This window comes from Tachypleus tridentatus, chromosome 9 (assembly GCF_004210375.1).
Source record: "Tachypleus tridentatus isolate NWPU-2018 chromosome 9, ASM421037v1, whole genome shotgun sequence".
NCBI classification, from domain to species: Eukaryota; Metazoa; Arthropoda; class Merostomata; order Xiphosura; family Limulidae; genus Tachypleus; species Tachypleus tridentatus.
This window is the reverse complement of record NC_134833.1, coordinates 7,199,165-7,212,936: the sequence shown is the minus strand read 5'-3', so window position 1 is coordinate 7,212,936 and position 13,772 is coordinate 7,199,165.

The window sequence follows — 13,772 nt, the reverse complement described above, 5'->3', positions numbered from 1 at the left end:
TGTTTCATTATAGCTAGCTAGATAGACTGTAGATAAACATTACATTAGATACTGTGTGTATTTGAATGTTTCATTATAGCTAGCTAGATAGACTGTAGATAAACATTACATTAGATACTGTGTGTATTTGAATGTTTCATTATAGCTAGCTAGATAGACTGTAGATAAACATTACATTAGATACTGTGTGTATTTGAATGTTTCATTATAGCTAGCTAGATAGACTGTAGATAAACATTACATTAGATACTGTGTGTATTTGAATGTTTCATTATAGCTAGCTAGATAGACTGTAGATAAACATTACATTAGATACTGTGTGTATTTGAATGTTTCATTATAGCTAGCTAGATAGACTGTAGATAAACATTACATTAGATACTGTGTGTATTTGAATGTTTCATTATAGCTAGCTAGATAGACTGTAGATAAACATTACATTAGATACTGTGTGTATTTGAATGTTTCATTATAGCTAGCTAGATAGACTGTAGATAAACATTACATTAGATACTGTGTGTATTTGAATGTTTCATTATAGCTAGCTAGATAGACTGTAGATAAACATTACATTAGATACTGTGTGTATTTGAATGTTTCATTATAGCTAGCTAGATAGACTGTAGATAAACATTACATTAGATACTGTGTATATTTGAATGTTTCATTATAGCTAGCTAGATAGACTGTAGATAAACATTACATTAGATACTCTGTGTATTTGAATGTTTCATTATAGCTAGCTAGATAGACTGTAGATAAACATTACATTAGATACTGTGTGTATTTGAATGTTTCATTATAGCTAGCTAGATAGACTGTAGATAAACATTACATTAGATACTGTGTATATTTGAATGTTTCATTATAACTAGCTAGATAGACTGTAGATAAACATTACATTAGATACTGTGTGTATTTGAATGTTTCATTATAGCTATATAGAGAGCCTGTAGATAAACATTACATTAGATACTGTGTGTATTTGAATGTTTCATTATAGCTATATAGAGAGCCTGTAGATAAACATTACATTAGATACTGTGTGTATATGAATGTTTCATTATAGCTAGCTAGATAGACTGTAGATAAACATTATATTAGATACTCTATGTATTAAACGTTTAGTTATAGCGAGCTAGATAGACTGTAGATAAACATTACATTAGATACTGTGTATATTTGAATGTTTCATTATAGCTAGCTAGATAGACTGTAGATAAACATTACATTAGATACTGTGTGTTTTTGAATGTTTCATTATAGCTAGCTAGATAGACTGTAGATAAACATTACATTAGATACTGTGCATATTTGAATGTTTCATTATAGCTAGCTAGATAGACTGCAGATAAACATTACATTAGATACTGTGCATATTTGAATGTTTCATTATAGCTAGCTAGATAGACTGTAGATAAACATTACATTAGATACTGTGTGTTTTTGAATGTTTCATTATAGCTAGCTAGATAGACTGTAGATAAACATTACATTAGATACTGTGTGTATTTGAATGTTTCATTATAGGTAGCTAAATAGACTGTAGATAAACATTACATTAGATAATCTGTGTATCAGAACGTTTCATTATAGCTAGCTAGATAGACTGTAGATAAACATTACATTAGATACTGTGTGTATTTGAATGTTTCATTATAGCTAGCTAGATAGACTGTAGATAAACATTACATTAGATACTGTGCATATTTGAATGTTTCATTATAGCTAGCTAGATAGACTGTAGATAAACATTACATTAGATACTGTGTGTATTTGAATGTTTCATTATAGCTAGCTAGATAGACTGTAGATAAACATTACATTAGATACTGTGTATTTTTGAATGTTTCATTATAGCTAGCTAGATAGACTGTAGATAAACATTACATTAGATACTGTGCATATTTGAATGTTTCATTATAGCTAGCTAGATAGACTGTAGATAAACATTACATTAGATACTGTGTGTATTTGAATGTTTCATTATAGCTAGCTACATTAGATACTGTGTGTATTTGAATGTTTCATTATAGCTATAGACTGTAGATAAACATTACATTAGATACTGTGTATATTTGAATGTTTCATTATAGCTAGCTAGATAGACTGTAGATAAACATTACATTAGATACTGTGCATATTTGAATGTTTCATTATAGCTAGCTAGATAGACTGTAGATAAACATTACATTAGATACTGTGTGTATTTGAATGTTTCATTATAGCTAGCTAGAAATACTGTAGATAAACATTACATTAGATACTGTGTGTATTTGAATGTTTCATTATAGCTAGCTAGATAGACTGTAGATAAACATTACATTAGATACTGTGTGTATTTGAATGTTTCATTATAGCTAGCTAGATAGACTGTAGATAAACATTACATTAGATACTGTGTATATTTGAATGTTTCATTATAGCTAGCTAGATAGACTGTAGATAAACATTACATTAGATACTGTGTGTATTTGAATGTTTCATTATAGCTAGCTAGATAGACTGTAGATAAACATTACATTAGATACTGTGTGTATTTGAATGTTTCATTATAGCTAGCTAGATAGACTGTAGATAAACATTACATTAGATACTGTGCATATTTGAATGTTTCATTATAGCTAGCTAGATAGACTGTAGATAAACATTACATTAGATACTGTGTGTTTTTGAATGTTTCATTATAGCTAGCTAGATAGACTGTAGATAAACATTACATTAGATACTGTGTGTATTTGAATGTTTCATTATAGCTAGCTAGATAGACTGTAGATAAACATTACATTAGATACTGTGCATTTTTGAATGTTTCATTATAGCTAGCTAGATAGACTGTAGATAAACATTACATTAGATACTGTGTGTATTTGAATGTTTCATTATAGCTAGCTAGATAGACTGTAGATAAACATTACATTAGATACTGTGTGTATTTGAATGTTTCATTATAGCTAGCTAGATAGACTGTAGATAAACATTACATTAGATACTGTGTGTATTTGAATGTTTCATTATAGCTAGCTAGATAGACTGTAGATAAACATTACATTAGATACTGTGTGTATTTGAATGTTTCATTATAGCTAGCTAGATAGACTGTAGATAAACATTACATTAGATACTCTATGTATTACAACGTTTAGTTATAGCTAGCTAGATAGACTGTAGATAAACATTACATTAGATACTGTGTATATTTGAATGTTTCATTATAGCTAGCTAGATAGACTGTAGATAAACATTACATTAGATAATCTGTGTATCAGAACGTTTCATTATAGCTAGCTAGATAGACTGTAGATAAATATTACATTAGATACTGTGTGTATTTGAATGTCTCATTATAGCTAACTAGATAGACTGTAGATAAACATTACATTAGATACTGTGTATATTTGAATGTTTCATTATAGCTAGCTAGATAGACTGTAGATAAACATTACATTAGATACTGTGTGTATTTGAATGTTTCATTATAGCTAGCTAGAGAGACTGTAGATAAACATTACATTAGATACTGTGTGTATATGAATGTTTCATTATAGCTAGCTAGATAGACTGTAGATAAACATTATATTAGATACTCTATGTATTACAACGTTTAGTTATAGCGAGCAAGATAGACTGTAGGTAAACATTACATTAGATACTGTGTATATTTGAATGTTTCGTTATAGCTAGCTAGATAGACTGTAGATAAACATTACATTAGATACTGTGTGTTTTTGAATGTTTCATTATAGCTAGCTAGATAGACTGTAGATAAACATTACATTAGATACTGTGCATATTTGAATGTTTCATTATAGCTAGCTAGATAGACTGCAGATAAACATTACATTAGATACTGTGCATATTTGAATGTTTCATTATAGCTAGCTAGATAGACTGTAGATAAACATTACATTAGATACTGTGTGTTTTTGAATGTTTCATTATAGCTAGCTAGATAGACTGTAGATAAATATCACATTAGATACTGTGTGTATTTGAATGTTTCATTATAGGTAGCTAAATAGACTGTAGATAAACATTACATTAGATAATCTGTGTATCAGAACGTTTCATTATAGCTAGCTAGATAAACTGTAGATAAATATTACATTAGATACTGTGTGTATTTCAATGTTTCATTATAGCGAGCTAGATAGACTATTGGTAAACATTACATTAGATACTGTGCATATTTGAATGTTTCATTATAGCTAGCTGGATAGACTGTAGATAAACATTACATTAGATACTCTGTGTATTTGAATGTCTCATTATAGCTAACTAGATAGACTGTAGATAAACATTACATTAGATACTGTGTATTTTTGAATGTTTCATTATAGCTAGCTAGATAGACTGTAGATAAACATTACATTAGATACTGTGCATATTTGAATGTTTCATTATAGCTAGCTAGATAGACTGTAGATAAACATTACATTAGATACTGTGCATTTTTGAATGTTTCATTATAGCTAGCTAGATAGACTGTAGATAAACATTACATTAGATACTGTGTGTATTTGAATGTTTCATTATAGCTAGCTAGAGAGACTGTAGATAAACATTACATTAGATACTGTGCATTTTTGAATGTTTCATTATAACTAGCTAGATAGACTGTAGATAAATATTACATTAGATACTGTGTGTATTTCAATGTTTCTTTATAGCGAGCTAGATAGACTGTAGGTAAACATTACATTAGATACTGTGTGAATTTGAATGTTTCATTTTAGCTAGCTAGAGAGACTGTAGATAAACATTACATTAGATACTGTGTGTATTTGAATGTTTCATTATAGCTAGCTAGATAGACTGTAGATAAACATTACATTAGATACTGTGTGTATTTGAATGTTTCATTATAGCTAGCTAGATAGACTGTAGATAAACATTACATTAGATACTGTGTATCTTTGAAAGTTTCATTATAGCTAGCTAGATAGACTGTAGATAAACATTACATTAGATACTGTGTGTTTTTGAATGTTTCATTATAGCTAGCTAGATAGACTGTAGATAAACATTACATAATATAAGGTGCATAATTGAATGTTTCGTTATAGCAAACTAGACAGACTGTAGATAAAAATTACATTAGATACTGTGTGTATTTGAACGTTTCATTATAATTAGCTAGATAGACTGTAGATAAACATTACATTAGATACTGTGTATATTTGAATGTTTCATTATAGCTAGCTAGATAGACTGTAGATAAACATTACATTAGATACTGTGTGTATTTGAATGTTTCATTATAGCTAGCTAGATAGACTGTAGATAAACATTACATTAGATACTGTGTATATTTGAATGTTTCATTATAGCTAGCTAGATAGACTGTAGATAAACATTACATTAGATACTGTGTGTTTTGAATGTTTCATTATAGCTAGCTAGATAGACTGTAGATAAACATTACATTAGATACTGTGTGTATTTGAATGTTTCATTATAGCTAGCTAGATAGACTGTAGATAAACATTACATTAGATAATCTGTGTATTTGAATGTTTCATTATAGCTAGCTAGATAGACTGTAGATAAACATTACATTAGATACTGTGTGTATTTGAATGTTTCATTATAGCTAGCTAGATAGACTGTAGATAAACATTACATTAGATACTGTGTGTATTTGAATGTTTCATTATAGCTAGCTAGAGAGACTGTAGATAAACATTACATTAGATACTGTGCATATTTGAATGTTTCATTACAGCTAGCTGGATAGACTGTAGATAAACATTACATTAGATACTCTTTGTATTTGAATGTCTCATTATAGCTAACTAGATAGACTGTAGATAAACATTACATTAGATACTGTGTATTTTTGAATGTTTCATTATAGCTAGCTAGATAGACTGTAGATAAACATTACATTAGATACTGTGCATATTTGAATGTTTCATTATAGCTAGCTAGATAGACTGTAGATAAACATTACATTAGATACTGTGTGTATTTGAATGTTTCATTATAGCTAGCTAGATAGACTGTAGATAAACATTACATAATATAAGGTGCATAATTGAATGTTTCGTTATAGCAAGCTAGATAGACTGTAGATAAACATTACATTAGATACTGTGTGTATTTGAATGTTTCATTATAGCTAGCTAGATAGACTGTAGATAAACATTACATTAGATACTGTGTGTATTTGAATGTTTCATTATAGCTAGCTAGATAGACTGTAGATAAACATTACATTAGATACTGTGTGTATTTGAATGTTTCATTATAGCTAGCTAGATAGACTGTAGATAAACATTACATTAGATACTGTGCATATTTGAATGTTTCATTATAGCTAGCTAGATAGACTGTAGATAAACATTACATTAGATACTGTGTGTATTTGAATGTTTCATTATAGCTAGCTAGATAGACTGTAGATAAACATTACATTAGATACTGTGTGTATTTGAATGTTTCATTATAGCTAGCTAGATAGACTGTAGATAAACATTACATTAGATACTGTGTGTATTTGAATGTTTCATTATAGCTAGCTAGATAGACTGTAGATAAACATTACATTAGATACTGTGTATTTTTGAATGTTTCATTATAGCTAGCTAGATAGACTGTAGATAAACATTACATTAGATACTGTGCATATTTGAATGTTTCATTTTAGCTAGCTAGAGAGACTGTAAATAAATATTACATTAGATACTGTGTGTATTTGAATGTTTCATTATAGCTAGCTAGATAGACTGTAGATAAACATTACATTAGATACTGTGCATATTTGAATGTTTCATTATAGGTAGCTAGATAGACCGTAGGGAAACATTACATTAGATACGGTGGATATTAGAATGTTTCATTATAAGAAGCTAGATAGACCGTAGGGAAACATTACATTAGATACTGTGTGTGTTTGAATGTTTCATTATAGCTAGCTAGACAGATTGTAGATAAATATTACATTAGATACTGTGTGTATTTGAATGTTTCATTATAGCTAGCTAGATAGACTGTAGATAAACATTACATTAGATACTGTGTGTATTTGAATGTTTCATTACAGCTAGCTAGATAGACTGTAGATAAAATTACGTTAGATACTGTGTATATTTGAATGTTTCATTATAGTTAGCTAGATAGACTGTAGATAAACATTACATTAGATACTGAGTGTATTTGAATGTTTCATTATAGCAAGCTAGACAGACTGTACATAAACATTACATTAGATACTGTGTGTATTTGAAGGTTTATTATAGCTAACTAGCTAGACTGTAGATAAACATTACATTAGATACTGTGTGTATTTGAATGTTTCATTATAGCTAGCTAGATAGACTGTAGATAAACATTACATTAGATACTGTGCATATTTGAATGTTTCATTATAGCTAGCTAGATAGACTGTAGATAAACATTACATTAGATACTGTGTGTATTTGAATGTTTCATTATAACTAGCTAGATAGACTGTAGATAAACATTACATTAGATACTGTGTGTATTTGAATGTTTCATTATAGCTAGCTAGATAGACTGTAGATAAACATTACATTAGATACTGTGTGTATTTGAATGTTTCATTATAGCTAGCTAGATAGATTGTAGATAAACATTACATTAGATACTGTGTGTATTTGAATGTTTCATTATAGGTAGCTAGATAGACTGTAGATAAACATTACGTTAGATACTGTGGATATTAGAATGTTTCGTTATAGCTAGCTAGATAGACTGTAGACAAACATTACGTTAGATACTGTGTATATTTGAATGTTTCATTATAGTTAGCTAGATAGACTGTAGATAAACATTACATTAGATACTGTGTGTATTTGAATGTTTCATTATAGCAAGATATATAGACTGTAGATAAACATTACATTAGATACTGGGTGTATTTGAATGTTTCATTATAGCTAGCTAGATAGACTGTAGATAAACATTACATTAGATACTGTGTGTATTTGAATGTTTCATTATAGCTAGCTAGATAGACTGTAGATAAACATTACATTAGATACTGTGCATATTTGAATGTTTTATTATAAGAAGCTAGATAGACCGTAGGGAAACATTACATTAGGTACTGTTTGTATTTGAATGTTTCATTTTAGCTAGCTAGAGAGACTGTGGATAAACATTACATTAGATACTGTGTATTTTTGAATGTTTCATTATAGCAAGCTAGATAGACTGTACATAAACAATACATTAGATATTGTGTGTATTTGAAGGTTTATTATAGCTAGCTAGCTAAACTGTAGATAAACATTACATTAGATACTGAGTGTATTTGAATGTTTCATTATAGCAAGATATATAGACTGTAGATAAACATTACATTAGATACTGGGTGTATTTGAATGTTTCATTTTAGCTAGCTAGAGAGACTGTAGATAAATATTACATTAGATACTGTGTGTATTTGAATGTTTCATTATAGCTAGGTAGATAGACTGTAGATAAACATTACATTAGATACTGTGCATATTTGAATGTTTCATTATAAGAAGCTAGATAGACCGTAGGGAAACATTACATTAGATCCTGTGGATATTAGAATGTTTCATTATAAGAAGCTAGATAGACCGTAGGGAAACATTACATTAGATACTGTGTGTATTTGAATGTTTCATTATAGCTAGCTATATAGATTGTAGATAAACATTACATTAGATACTATGCATAATTGAATGTTACATTATAGCTAACTAGATAGACTGTAGATAAACATTACATTAGATACTGTGCATATTTGAATGTTTCATTATAGCTAGCTAGATAGACTGTAGATAAACATTACATTAGATACTGTGTGTATTTGAATGTTTCATTATAGCTAGCTAGATAGACTGTAGATAAACATTAAATTAGATACTGTGTGTATTTGAATGTTTCATTATAGCTAGCTAGATAGACTGTAGATAAACATTACATTAGATACTGTGTGTATTTGAATGTTTCATTATAGCTAGCTAGATAGACTGTAGATAAACATTACATTAGATACTGTGTGTATTTGAATGTTTCATTATAGCTTGCTATATAGATTGTAGATAAACATTACATTAGATACTATGCATAATTGAATGTTACATTATAGCTAACTAGATAGACTGTAGATAAATATTACATTAGATACTGTGCATATTTGAATGTTTCATTATAGCTAGCTAGATAGACTGTAGATAAACATTACATTAGATACTTTGTGTATTTGAATGTTTCATTATAGCTAGCTAGATAGACTGTAGATAAACATTACATTAGATACTGTGTGTATTTGAATGTTTCATTACAGCTAGCTAGATAGACTGTAGGTAAACATTACATTAGATACTGTGTGTATATGAATGTTTCATTACAGCTAACTAGATTGACTGTAGATAAACATTACATTAGTTACTGTGCATATTAGAACGTTTCATTATAGCGAGCTAGATAGACTGTAGATAAACATTACATCAGATACTGTGTGTATTTGAATGTTTCATTATAGTTAGCTAGATAGACTGTAGATAAATATTACATTAGATACTGTGTGTATTTCAATGTTTCATTATAGCTAGCTAGATAGACTGTAGATAAACATTACATTAGATAGTGTGTGTATTTGAATGTTTAATTATAACTAGCTAGATAGACTGTAGAGAAACATTACATCAGATAGTGTGTGTATTTGAATGTTTCATTATAGCTTGGTAGATAGACTGTAGACAATGAAACATTATTTTATCTAATTCAAGTATCTTTAATATATTTAACAATATTACATATATAGTGAATTCGTGTGACATATTAGTGAATTCAATCCATTGTTCTTCAATTTGTTCAGGATACAGGTAAAAGGACCACAGCCGACCTAGAGCCTTTAACACTTAGTTACAGTGCAGTTCCCGATGGGCCAGACTCTCCAACACTTATTATTTCCACCAGGGGAGGTTCAAGTATTATTAACAGTGGCGCCAGTCCATCTGACCAGAGTTTCGTCTGAACAATACCAGCTTACTTAACTTCTTTGGTAATACTAGCATGTTCCTTCACTTGAAGATTCAGGATGGATTATTCACCTTCTGCTGTACTTAGGCCTTATTCGACACCTGGATATGTTGACTACTTTTTCACTTTCATCAGTTTTTGTAATGGTACTAGGCCTTATTCATTACTTAGATATGGGACCTGTGACGTTACTAGAGTAGTTCGTTTATAACTACATAATTCAATGTTTTTTTGTTAAAACATCTCCATTATGTTCATAATCAGGAGAAACAATAACAAGATGTTAACTTTATCCCACCTACCTGGAGTGGTGAATAAACACCAGCTGCCAGTATGCTAACTTGGTTTTTGTACTTAAGAACTTACTTAATTATCGCCTTAGAAATACCTTCTTCACTGCTGTGAATAAATTTTGAAAAATTTTCCGTAGCCATGACACACTGATTAAGAAACAGCTTTTATTCTTAAGCCTAGCCTTAACGAGATTTAATGTCTACAAGTTTCATCTTTATGTTTGCACATTTTTCAGAATTCAGGAAGAAAAACTTATCTTTCATCCTTTAAGAAAAAACAACAGAACAAACCTTACTGTTTACTGGTCTTCAACCATCTGTAATTTCAATAACTTGTGTAGAGTTTAACAAATAATATTTCACTTTGTCAGGTCTTACTTATTCTGATAAACTATATTATCATATAGGATTACATCTTACTTATGATAATCCTTGGTTTCATCCTGACTTTTTAAGCTTCCACCTTAATCGTAACATATACCTTCAACAAACTTCCATCCGCCAGCTAGAGGTTCATACAAGATATGATAATGTTAAGGTGTCGCTTTGCGTCATTTAGCGATTATTCCTGGACACACAGTACCTTTAACCATCTCACATAACACCAGTTATAGCTTCACACCTTGTCTACAATTTCTGATCAAAGCAAATAAGCTTCAACAAATAAACAATTGATATAATACTTTTTCTTTTAAGAACAGAACGGTAATTCATATAAACCAAAACCTGCTTTAGAAGAAAGGAGTTGAGAACAACCCCTGGATCCCCCTAACTTTCCTCATTCATATTGATATCAACGTGAGAAGGTTATATTTTCTCACAGCTTATTTGTGAGACCATTTATTATTTTCAAATAATAGAAAGTTATACAAATCTTTAGTTTATTTTTGTAAGTTGTAAGTATGATTATAAACTTAAAACATAAACGTTCTAATAAAGTAGGTCAATCAGTATTGTTTTCAATTAATAAGGTGTTTTATTGATTGGTTGTCACTACTATTTATTATTAATATAGGTGTCATATGTTGACGCTACTGGATTTAACATGTTTTAATAGGGAAAGAGAAACATGCATACTACAGGTAAAAAATTCAGCTTGACATACAAAGAGAACTCTGAATCCGAAGTGTGTTGACGTTTCTTTCCATATGACATTTACGTCCTAACTAATATGTATAAAACTGTACACACATCTCTCCTATTAAACGCTTTACAAAACGTATATTTGTTACGATTATTAATTATTATAAATAAAATTTGTTTCAAAGAATGTATTTCGAGATATATCATAAATGGCGTTTTAACTTGTCTCCCTGTAGTAATGTAACAGACTTAAAACGCTGAAGTTCGGGGTTCGATACTCAGAAAAGTTTTAGTACAGATAACCAATTGTTTAGCTTTGGACTAAGAAAAACAATAATCATTATTTTTATCACGGATTTAGGATGTTACAAAATGCTGTATTTATTTTTATCACGGACTTAGGATGTTACAAAATGCTGTATCTTCTCTCAACTATACGTACACAGCTTCTAAACGGAAGTGATAACCATAGTTTAAACTGAACATAATTTAATATAGGAACCACTACTCACTTTCACTGAACTATTACATTTGTGTTTTGTTGAATTCTTATCTTAATTCAAATCATTTCACATGCACGTTTTAAACAGACCTATGATCGTTTGCCAGTAGATCGAATACAAATATTTGAAGATTATGTTTGTGATGTATTATAACGTGTTTTCCAGATATTGTACTATTTAATAATAACATAACATAACGTGTAGGATATGGTTGGCATATCAACGGATTTACCACATTTTTCTCTATCGTAACCAAGTTACGACAGTAATCATTAAACGGTCAACCGATGGTTCGATTTTTTTTCTTCTATTCTTACTATTTTTAGGAACATCATTGTTGAAACTGTAAAAGGTAAGATCCTTGCAAGTATACGATATACATTATAATGTGGAATTGTTTAAGGTTCGTGTGCAAACCTCAGAGAACAGTGTTTAAAATTTATATGCAAAAACGGCTCGTTTGGGTTGAGAAAATATTTTACATAGAATCACTGATTAGTGTTTAAAAGTTATGTTAAAACTCGCAGAATGTAAAAAGTGTTTTTGACCAGATTAAACACGCAAGACGGGCTTTAAAATGTATCTTAACAACTTACAGAATGTAAAAATTCTGCTCTGTGGTTCATGTTATAACATAAAAGAATGGTTTTTAAAATGTTTGTTAAAACTTGCAGAATAAGTTGTTGTTTTTTTAATAGAGGACTACTGACTAATACAAAATCTGCCTGATTACAGCAATCAGAGACACTGCATAACTTCATCCTACTATATGAGTTTATATTGATAGCGTCAATTTTCATCTTCGAAAACTCAGGAAATTCTTTTCAGATCCAGAATGATAAAAAAATCCGAATAGTTTTTTTGTTCTATGGTGAGGACTTTCAAAATTAACGTATCTGTGAAATTTGGTACAAATTAGATCACACTTCATAATTATTTACCCTAAACAACGAAGATGCCCAATCTCCCCATTTTAAAATAAAGTGCTTGAAATTGATACAAAATCCAAAGCATAATTTTGATCTGAACCAAATTTGGGGTGGACTATCCAACATTAAATTATCATCTTGTGCAAAAGTTCCGTGTATATCGGTTTATTAGTTTTCGAGATTCGCAAGCAAAAACACAAACAGACAGACACAGGAAATGAGAGTAAAAGCGTTACACCATGCAGATTGACAATTGGCCAAGAAGATCCGCCTAGTATATTGTGTAGCTTATTACTTTGTTTCTGACAACCAGACCACTGTAACTGACAATAATTCATGGGTGGATAACAATAACTTTCTTGTCTGTTACAACTTACAAGTAAAGTGATCGCTTGTTGGAATGTTTGAAAACAAATCTACAGGATTCGTAATTAACTCGCAATGTTTTGAAAATGTAAATGACTCATATTTTTGCAACTGACTGGCATTACCGGCATTAGAAGTTACAAGATAATCTGTAGTAACTCTAAAATATTTCAATTTGTACATTTAGAATAGAATTTAATATTTATTTAATAATATATGACCCAATGATATTAAATACATTTAAAACAGTGTTAAACTTTCACATATTTGATGCTCTATGTACTATATGATTTTTTAATTTTTGACTTTCAACGGGCACTATAAAACTAGTTTATAAGACGCACTTTTAGTCACGGAAATGGCTACTTTCTAATAAAAAGGTTTATTCTAAACTTGAGTCCTTCTTTTGTAGTGAAGCGTGTGTGTGTTTTCCTTTTAGCAAAGCCACAAAGGCTATCTGCTCAGCCCACCGAGGGGAATCGAACCGCTGATTTTAGCGTTGTAAATCCGGAGACATACTGTAGTGAAGCGAGACAAGTCTAACAGGAAGGGGTGTACTGTGTTATTCAATAATCATTAGACATTTTCATAACACATTGCTAACATACTGTGTT